This window comes from Anas platyrhynchos, chromosome 18 (assembly GCF_047663525.1).
Source record: "Anas platyrhynchos isolate ZD024472 breed Pekin duck chromosome 18, IASCAAS_PekinDuck_T2T, whole genome shotgun sequence".
Lineage (NCBI taxonomy): Eukaryota > Metazoa > Chordata > Aves > Anseriformes > Anatidae > Anas > Anas platyrhynchos.
Window position 1 is genome coordinate 6,913,445 of NC_092604.1, and position 10,300 is coordinate 6,923,744.

Consider the following 10,300-nt stretch of genomic DNA (forward strand, 5'->3'; position numbering starts at 1 on the left):
ACGGCTGAAGCCACACAGTCAGGGGTACAGTAGAGTCCCCACAGAGCCATGGCCAAAATTCCTGAGGACGTAACTCCTGGAGCTGCTCTCTGATGACTGCAACACGCCACGCAGAAGCTTTTTATCCAATGCCTTACACAAGACCTTTATCCAAGTAGGACTTGTTTTCCAGGCTGCAAGAAGAATTTCAGATTTTTAACCACTCCGCAGTGAGCTGCGTCCTGTCGGCTTTTCCTGGAGCTCTCTGATCGCCTGGCCCACCCTGAGCAGCCTGCACGAAGCACCCTGAGGTGACACCCTTGGCCACTGACTCGAGGGGGAGCTGTTTGCCTGTACACAGGGAGAGCATCCGTCCTGTGAACAGGGAGAGCTCTGGTCCTTTTCGGGCCCTGGGGAATTGCGGCACGCTCAGCAATGTGCACAGGTTACACGCAGACGTCTGCCCCATCTGTGTGGTTCCTGGGCTTGCCCTGCTGGTCACAGAGGTTTGCAGAGACACCTGAAGGTGGAAGGCGTTTGGCAGTGAGCCCCGCACTGCTTTCCCAAAGATAATTCAGATTAAGGAGTGAGGGGAGAATTGGGGCTACCTGGAGACCCCGCGATGGCCACACGAGCTCCTCAAACAGCGATGCAGAGCTGGGCAGATGCCCCAGGAGGACATCAGCCTTCCCAGAGCCACTTTCCATCTGTTAACAGAGGCCCTGGGGACAGCTGGAAGGTGTGAGCCCTCCTCCCTCCATCCCAGCACAGCGATGACCCATCTGGCCACCACCCAGAGCCAAGGTGTGGGGATTCCCACTCTTGCTCAGCCCCGGAGCCGTTTCATCTGCCTGAAATAGAGCAGGGCTGAGAGGGAAACAGGAACGGGAACAAAGCTCCTCCCGCGCTGCAGGGCCAGCGGGGTCGATGGAGAAGAAGCTGAGGGTGAAATCAATTAATTCATTCATTACGGAGCTGCTGCGGCTGCAGAGATATTGCAATTGTGCTTGCTGGGAGGTCCTCACGAGAGAGACGTCTCATTTCCATCGCGGTCCCCAACGGTAGGTCACAGTCAGACAATTTCATTCCTGCTGAGGGAGGGGTAGGACAGATATCCCGAGGATAACGTACCCTCATGAGCCTGGACTGGCAGCAGGCTGGGTGAAATCAGAGCCCGCTTCCACCAAGAGAGATGAGGGGCAGAAAAACCCAAAGAGCTGGGCAGGGGCAGGTGAGTGCTATTTTCAAGGCTCTCAGAAGGAGCAAGTGAGGCTGGAAGTGGGCTTCCCATGGGCAGAAACGTTTGTCATCGTGCAGCTCTCTCTGGGAAGGGTCTCTGGGATGGCTCAGTACCCGCAGTGCAGCCTTTCAAGCCCCTTCGTTAGGACTCCAGCAGAAGCCCTGTACCCTCTGCCCAGCCTCATCCCGGGGGGCTGCCCGGCACGGAGCTGCTCTCGTGTCCGTGCCCACCCCGTGGGCTCCGCCACCCATTCTCTGCCTGCTCTTGTGAGTGAAGTTCAATGAATTTACATAGAAATCCAGGGCATTTTAAAAGGACTGAGGTGGTCTGCTCACTGAGCAGCTCTTGTTGCAGGCTGCGGGACCCTTTTCTTGTACCTTTTTGCCTCAAACTGGAGAGCAGGGTGCTGCTTGCTTAATGGCGGTGGTGATTTCAAACCTTTTGCTCCTTACAGGGAGATTTTCAAGTCCTACAATCAGGAACTCCAAATCTTCTGAAGATACACAGCCATTTATTGCAGGACTCGGCTGGGTAATGTTTCAGGGAAAAAATGTCATCCTGTCTGAACACACCACGTTAGCAAGAGAGGAAATGTGCCTATCGACAGATGAATGGACAGAGAGAGCCTGCAATTCTTGAGAACTAACCGGGACTTTTCAATCATTTCTATCTACCTGACAGCAAAGTTCACCTGTGAAGCAAGGGCAGAGTCAAAACAGCTACAGCATAATCTGAAAAACACTGAATTGAACGGGGCTGTGGATAAAAGCACCGAAGTGCTGATGAATCGGGTTCATCCCTTTTCTACATCGATGACACGGATTGCACCAACAGTCCCGGGCTGGGCTGAGACCCCAGGAGGAGCATCACGTCACAGGAGGAACAGACCGACATTTCTGGGAGTTTCAGGGACAGCAAGGGGGCAAAGTAGTGAGTGCATTTCCCTTCTTGTCTCTGCGAGCAGAGATTTTCATAACATGGAACAGACTTCCTCAATTCTGAGGGAAGAACAATGCACGGAAACATCATTTTGTATAGATCTGTGTGAAAAATATGAGATGCCAGCATGATGTGAAACTTCGTGAGGAGCTTGTAGTCAGGAAGGAGTAGTCAGAGCTACAAAGATTTCAGTCCACTGGGGGTGGATGTCTGTAGATGTCGGTGGTTGACTGTTCGTAAGAGCATCGTGGCCCCATTTCATATGGGCATGTGCTGGGGGTGGTGCATGAGCTGTGCCTGGAAAATTCCTTGGGCTTCCAAATTGTGAGGAGAAGAAAGAGGATAAAGACTTAGCAGAGCCTGTCAAAAACTGAAGGTTTCGTGTTCCCATGTCCCATATTCAATGCTTTTTTTTTTTCTTCATTTTTTTTCGAATCTCTGATACTTATATAGAGATTTTTTTTTTTTCTTCCATCCCCATTTTCAGTACCCAGCCAGGAACCACAAGTGCCAGAAATACCTCTGAGGGATGTCTGCACAACCAATGGGCCAGTTCCACAGCCCTTAATGGCTTTTAGTGGGACTTGTGTGTCCCTCTCTGCCGTGCTCCAAACCAGGCACAGCGAATGACAGTGACAGAAAGCTGAGATTTAGTGCCCAAAACAAACCCTTTGTTATGGAAGAGACCAAAGGGGGGGATATTTTTACTGCTTTAAAATCTTCTTCAGTTTTCAGATCTTTTATCCTTAATATAGCTACTTCTATTCTTAATATAACTACTTGTCAGTGACAGAAGAAAGGACATCAAAAGTGTGGCACACAGCTGACTTAGGACCGAACTGAATAACTCTTTAATGACGTGTGTCTTTACATAAAGATCCCACGTGGCCGCTTGTGCAGTCCACCAAATCAACAATGTTCAGCAAGACAACTACAAGTGAGGAAAAAAAATTAAAAAAGGAGGAAAAAAACATCATTTGAAGTTCTCTCTGGCTTGATTGCCTCAGCTGTTCAGACATGGGGGTTCCCACAGGCAAAAGCAGAGCCCCAGTTTGCCCCTTCGGACATCTGCCTGCTCATGAAAATGCTCCTGAGCATGGTGTGCTGCCCCAACCCAGCTCATCAGTGGTCCTGAGCGTGGTCAGCCTCTGATTTTCCAGAAATACACAGAAGAAAGCACCACCAACAACCAGTTAACAAGTGGACCCGAGGAGCAGAGGGGCTGCTCCTCTGCTGCCCCATCCCCAGCCCCCTGCTGCCAGCTCTGCACCAGGGACAAGTGGGGGCTGCCTCTGAAAGCCTCCAGCCCACGCGGATTTAAGCAAAGCTTTGGATGGCTGGGGGGGGGATCAGCGTTAACGGAGCGATTCCACGGGGCAGCACAGTCAGATCCCCCCTCCTTCCTTCTAGTTTTTCTTTTCTGCAAGAAAAACGAAATCCCCAAAGCCTGCCTGCTCCTTTCAGGAGGGGGGTTCGTGCTCTGCCTAAGTGAACTCTGGTGTTGCTGGACTCAGGAGGAAAAAAAAAATGAATTAACCCAGAAAGGCCTTCTGCTGCCAGCGTGCTGATACATTTCTTAAGGGAGGGAGGCACAAAAGGACTTACTTTCTTTGTTCCTGCTGCAAGGTTTAATCCCTCTTTCCTGGTAGGATTCTGCTGTGCCCTGAAACCCAGCCCGAGGTGTGTGCCATCCCCGTGGCTGTGCCGCTCTGTCCCTGCTTTGCGTGGCTGTGTTTTGAGCTACAGGGACGTGCAACCTTCCCTGTGCTCTTTGCTCCCACTTTTAGCTGTGCTGATCCTTTATCTGCGCCTCTCTTCACTCCTTTGTATCGTTTCATGATGTGATTGCAGAGGTCGAACCAGGGGGCAGGAAGCCTGTCAGCACCAAGGTGGGGCTGCAGCGAAACGAGTGGGTCATGGGAGGAAATCCAGGCAAGCTAGGGAGGGCAGGAGGAAAGAAAGGCAGACTTTTCCTAACCATTTAAGACAGTTTCTCGTACCCATTTAGGAGTAGGAGCAATGGCAAGGCAGGACGTTGGCAATGCAGCAGCTTGCCATGGGTGATGCTCGCAGCACATCCCATGGAAATGTTGCATTTCCACCTGCTTTTATTTTCTGGGCTCTGGCTTGTCCCGCTGAATGGCTGCTGCGGGTCGGGTGTTGCTGGAGCAGTGCAGGATGAAGCAGAGCAGAGCGTGCACCCCCTGCACCGTGGAGATGGCTCTCATGTTCTATGCATTATGAAAAAAAAAAAAAAATCACCTGTGACAAAAATAGCACGAGGTGATGTCACTTACAATTATCATAATGCATCTGGAACGAAAAACCATCGGGGATACCAGGTGATCTTCAATCTGACACTTTTTTTTTCTTTTTTTTTCTTGAATCCCAGATTTAGTAATTGGAAGCAGCTTCTACCGGAGTAAGGAGGACGGGGTTGGGGTTCGCAGAATGCGAATTCAGGAGGGGGATGCAGGGATGGGTGCACATATAGGTGCCCATTCCTTGTCCCCCATCCCATGCAGGTTTCTGCACAGGTTCGTGCAGTGTTGGGGCTGCTGCTCGCCCTCCTCAAGCTGGGAAGTGGAAGCAGCCACTGAAAAGATACAGCCTCGGCGCCTCCCCCCTTGATGCTACCCAAACTGAAGGGAAGGACTGGCAGAACTGAGGACAGGAGAGCCAGGCAATTTGCAGCCATCCTGGTGCTGATAACATCGCCGCTTCCGTGGGATGGTAGCACTTCGGTGCTAAGAAATGACCCGTGCTGGGAGCTGTGCGGCATCTTTCCGTGCAGCCTGGCTGGGGCCATTCCAATTGAGGATAATAAACGAGAGAGGGAACAATATAAGCGGTGCTATAAATAATAATGCTGCAATTCCACTGATGGCTTATGGTGGCATTATAAATGATCGGAGCAAAGTCAGGAGGTCTCTTCACACCACCAGAGCCTCATGCTGGAATTATAGATCTAATTTAAGTGCATTTTGGGGGTAAATTATTTATTAAAGTGTAAAGCTTATGGAGATAAATGTTCAAGTAGTCAGGCTCCTGGACTAGGTGAGCGTTCCTGGTCCTAATAATTACAGGTGGAATTTGCCCCTGGGCAAAAGGGCTAGATCAAGTTTTTAGCAACATTTTAGATATCCAGGAGCCCTGGAGGACACTTCTTGGCACGGGGGTGCAATCTCTAGCCCTGCAATGAAATGGCTTCCTCGTACAGGCGATCAATTCTGAGCACCAATTGCTCATATGTCCCTTTTATTCATTAGGCTGGAGTTAGGAGACCCGAGCAGGGAGAAACATTCCTCAGGCTGGTGAAAAACCGTAGATATATTGGGGGTGTTATCTTACAAATGTTTTAAGTCTTCCTGCATTATAGCCCCAAAATGGAGTCCTGGGGCTGATGTTTTCATCTCTTGCTGTGTATTTCATTCTAGTTTTAGTCAGAAGTTACCATTTTTACCAAACTAGGCAAGCAGCCACGGGACCACGGTGAAATTCTCTCTGCCTCTGCCTTCTTTGGTGACCTCAGGCAAGTCACTTCAATCTATATCTCAAAAAAATAGAGAGAGACACGGGATATATCAGGATATTTCAGGCTCTATCTGCCCAGCAAGCTGTAGGTGGCCACGGGGACCTCTCTATACCTGGCTGGCTAGTTTGGGAGCCTGTACGTGGCCGGAGCACAGAGCCCAAAGGACCGAGCTGAGGCTTTACCAGCTGCAACCTGGAGCCTGCCTCTGGGATGGGAAGCGGAGAAAGACGGAGCTCATCTTCTCTCTGAGTCTTCTACAACATAAAAATTGTCCATGGAGCAGGAGCCTCGAGACTGCCATGCTCCACTGGGCTGCAGTAAGGATAAATACATTAAGATGAGGTATTAAGATACAGTGGTAATTAGGAGCCATAGAAGTAACTTAGATATAGAATGAAGCTACTAATAATGCATGAATGCAAAGCCTTAAGAGGTTTGCTTCATATAAAGCACCCAGCCATTCGGTGGCTTAGCTCAATTCTCCGAAGCTGCAAATTCAGGCTGAAAATCTTATGAGGATATGCTCTTTCAGGGAGATTTTTTTTTCCCTTGTCATACTTAAAATATTGCTGAGGCCAACTTTTTGTCTATAGGCAGTGTTTTTTCCATAGCTTCCAGCCAGACTAGAAAATGTTGAAAGGCAGGGAAAATGTATTTAGGGAAAAAAAAAAAAAAGTAAAACCTGAACTTAGAGGGGGGAAGATGCTGATTAAGGGAGGGTAGCTAATGGTCAGAGCAGGGAGATGAAGATGGAATCAGTATTCCTGCCACTAATTCACTGTGTAACCTTGTGTCTGTCACTGAGCTTTTTTTTTGTACTCTGTTTTCCTCGTCAGTAAAATGAGTATTATAATAGTTACCTTCCTGATAAGGGTTTCAGTTAATCAATTTCTAAAGCCCTTAAGTACAGAGAGACACGAGATATCTTATCAACAAAGTCCAGCATTTATCTGTGCCTGGATATTCTCTGAACTGCGCCGTCTGTAACTGAATAGGAGCTGATCTATATAAACCACAGCAATTCCTATCGACTTTGATGAATAAACACTATTTCTTGCAAATAATACCCATGTGTTTTTTGTCACAGGCAGAATTTGCTTCTTAAAAATGTGTTTGAAAAGCAAATTTAAAAGGTTTCAGGTGGGTTGGTAGAATTAAACTCCCCTGATGACTGAATTGCTTGCACAGTTTGCCTGTGCTGCTCTTTGTAGCAACTCGAGTCAGTCTTTCTGCCGCTGGTGGTAGCAGCAGACAGCAAAAGCACTACATTTATTTTTGCTCAAAATTCTGAATTTTAGCCAAGGAAAAAAAGAGGAGAAGGAAATAATGAACTTTTGACAGGCATTTTTCAAACAATAGAATAATAAATCATGGTCTGGGAATGAAGATCCTTTCTTACAGGAGACGAGTAAGGAGCTTAGCTTTTTTAGCCAAGCAAAACTGAAGACTGAAAAAGAGGAGGGGATTGTTGCACATAAGCAGATTGGGGCATAACAGCGGGGAAGGAAAGGAGCTATTAAATCTAAAGGACAATGCTGAAACAAGAACAAATGGGTATAAACAGACCATTAATAAATGCAGGCTGGTAATTAGAAGAGTGTGTCTAAATATCTTAAGAGCTGGATTACAAATAGCCTTTCCCGGGGAGCAGGCAGGTGAAGGAGCCCACCCAGACGGAAAGGAGAGCCCCAGGTGGCAGCCGGGTGCCTTGGGGAGAGGCATGGACCCAAATCCAGCTCCCTACCTTTCTTTGCTTGGGCAAGTCAACTGACTTCAGCATTTCATCCTGTGCACTCCATCTCCAGGAGAAGGGAGAGGATAATCTCCTTTCTCCAAAGTGCCTTTCTACATTTATCATGGCTGGATTTTAAATTGAGGAGGTAGCTATCGCATCACCATTACATCACATACATCTTTCTTCCATTCCACCCTTTGCTCCACAGCCAAGTGCTTTTATTCTCTTCCATCACTTCTCTGCAGTTACTGCCCCATCCTTATTCCTTCTCCCTGCCTTGTGCCCCCAAACGCTTTCAGACCTGCCATTTGGTAAGTAACGCAGCTGCAGCTGGTGCTTACAAGCTACAGCGCAGGTGGAGCAGCTTGTGTTTAAAATGTGCTTCTTCCCTTTCTTACCCTGTTTGGGTTGCAGTGGTTTTCACTGCAACAGCTCTCAGCCTGCTGGAGTCCCAACAGCTTGACACTTGAATAATTTAAGTGATTTGCATTCCCCAAAGTGCATCCGAGCAGATTTATGATGAGTGTTTGTGACCTGTTCTTCTAAAGCACTTCTCTGACGTCTGTTCTTCATTAGGGTTCGCCACCTAAGTTGGTTCAGCGTGGTGATAGGAAGCTAAGTGCTATTTCTTGAAGCCCATCTGGGAAGCCAAGCTACCTATGGTGGGCTGGTGTCAGGGTCTTGATGTTCATTTAGGCAGATGAATGTGTAAGGACAACTGAAAAAAAATCACCACCACCATCAACAACAACAAAAACAACACTAAACAAACCAAAACACTTGAGAAAACAAATTCTTCCTCCAGGGTTCCTTGTCCCTCTAAGAAGTCTGCTGTGCTTCTCCATGAACTGTTGCCCACTGGTAGGTTAACACCTCACATTTATTTAGCTCTTTTTCCTCTGCCTGCTCTATTTTAGCTCATCCCTTTGGACACACAGACCATCCTCTTGCTCCTTGGACCACTCTGGTCTCCCAGAAGAGGGTGTCCCCATCTCCTTTTGGCAGAGCTTCTCCTGCTCAGTGCCAGGTTGGTTTATTTCACGTGGCTGTCCTCTGCTCTCCTTCGCACCCAAGCTGAGTCCTCCTGTGGATGCCTGACCAACCTCACCTGGCCTTGAGCATGCAAGGTTTGCTGTGTTGCTGGAGAATCCTAAATCTTGTGTTTATGACTTACTTTAAGAAAGCATCAGGCACTGCACCTAGACATATGCCTCGGAGACTGTATCATCTAAGTAGACAAGAAAAACATTTTTATAGCTGTTGGGAACTGCAGCACTTAAAGTCAAAGTGACTTTATCCGAGGCTATGTGAGCAGTTCGTGGAGGAGATGTGTACTGCAGGCTCTCTGCCCTGTGCATTAGTCCTAACGCTGTCCTTCTTTCTGAATTTGTGCAGCTACAGAGCACTTGGTCTGCGATGCCCCAGTTTGCTGTGTCTGTCTTGGTACCGTGCAGTCCAAAAGTCCCTTCTGTGCTTTGTCCTGCCCTACTCTTCAGCATTTAGCTGCCTGCCTTGAAAATTCCCTGCCTGAGTGCATTGCTGGGCACACATCCCCCTGCTCTGCTCTGCCCATTGCTCCGAAACTCCTCTCCCGTTTGGGGACTCCGCCTGATCTGTCCTGTTGTATTTGGAGGCACACCGCTCCCGTTAAGCAGCGAATCGATCCTCTGCTCCCCGTCCCGATATGTCAGGTGGGAATCTCTCCACAGCCTACGACGAGGGCTGCAGCTTCACCCCTGACCTGTGAATTGTGTCCTGCTGCAGGGACCAAGCGCTGGTCCCTCAGCCGCTACAAGAAGATGACTCCGGCCTCATTTTTCACCGGCAGTGACTGGAATGACCAATCTGCTGCCAGCTGAGGAGCGAAAGGTCAGGCCAGGTCCACTCTGTGGCTACTTGTTTTTCTCCACAGTGACCAATTTCAGACGGTAATAGAAGCATCAATAATGTCTCTGTCTTCCCTGACTGTTCTGTTTCTTTTTTTTTTCCCCCTATTGATTGAAATATTGCAGCTCTGTTTGTTAGCTCGGCCCTGTGAGGCCGGCTGAGGCGCTCGCTGGCAGCACGTGTCCCCCCCACGAGCCAGCGGTGAGGAACGGCACTAATTTGGGATCGTGGAGGTGCTGACCACAGATTGCAGCTTGTAATCTCCTTGGCTCCTGCTCTCTTGTGGCTGAGGTCTGAGTTTTCAGGGCTCTGGGGGTTGATTTACCTGGCAGCCAAACTTCTGCACGCCTGCGTGCCCACTTGGAAGCAGCAGATGGAGGCGGCTCCCCGAGGACAGCTCGCTGTCCTTCCAGTCCCCGTCCAGACTTGCAGCCCCAGCTCCTGCTGCCACAGCTGCAGATGAAGCTGAGAGAAGAGGAGCTTAAGGACAGGGTCTGTATGGCACACGTATCCTCGGGGCTGCCCTGACCATCCCTTCAACACACGGGGTGCTTTGGGGCCAGCAGGCCCGCAGTGGGAGCGCAGTGTGCTCGCTCTCCTTCCTACCCACCCTGGTGGGAAATACGGTCCTGTTCCACCAGCAGGGAGCTCCTGCTGGAGGCAGACCCACAGGCATCCATTTCTTTCCATCAGCTTTTTGCTAATGCTGTTTCAACCTCGTATAGCTGTTTAGCCCTTGGGAAAGAAACAAAACCCCACCCGTCAGAGGGCTTTGCCTCAACTCACGCTTCTTCCCTGTGGCTGGGCCAGGCCTAGCAGCACATCCCCAGCTGTGAATCCTATCTGTGGGGCTTCGGGGCTCGCTTTTCTTGGGGTAAATGACAGTTTGTAGCTGCACGTCTGGTTTAGCTGCCTCTATAGTCAAGAGCTTGTGTATCATCCTGAGCTCTCACCCCTGAGCCGTCACTGCTGCTGGCACAGGGAC

The 10,300-nt window shown here is 49.3% G+C and overlaps 1 long non-coding RNA gene across 1 annotated transcript; it reads right to left on the reverse strand.

The window, feature by feature from the left end:
* Positions 1-277: 277 nt before the first annotated feature.
* Positions 278-7,717, reverse strand: LOC106019597 (uncharacterized). The gene is made up of 3 exons (XR_001194523.5): positions 7,438-7,717; positions 5,806-5,947; positions 278-5,705 (listed from the first exon to the last, which is right to left on the reverse strand). It is a non-coding gene; the product is annotated as an uncharacterized lncRNA (long non-coding RNA).
* Between the last annotated feature and the right edge of the window lie 2,583 nt (positions 7,718-10,300).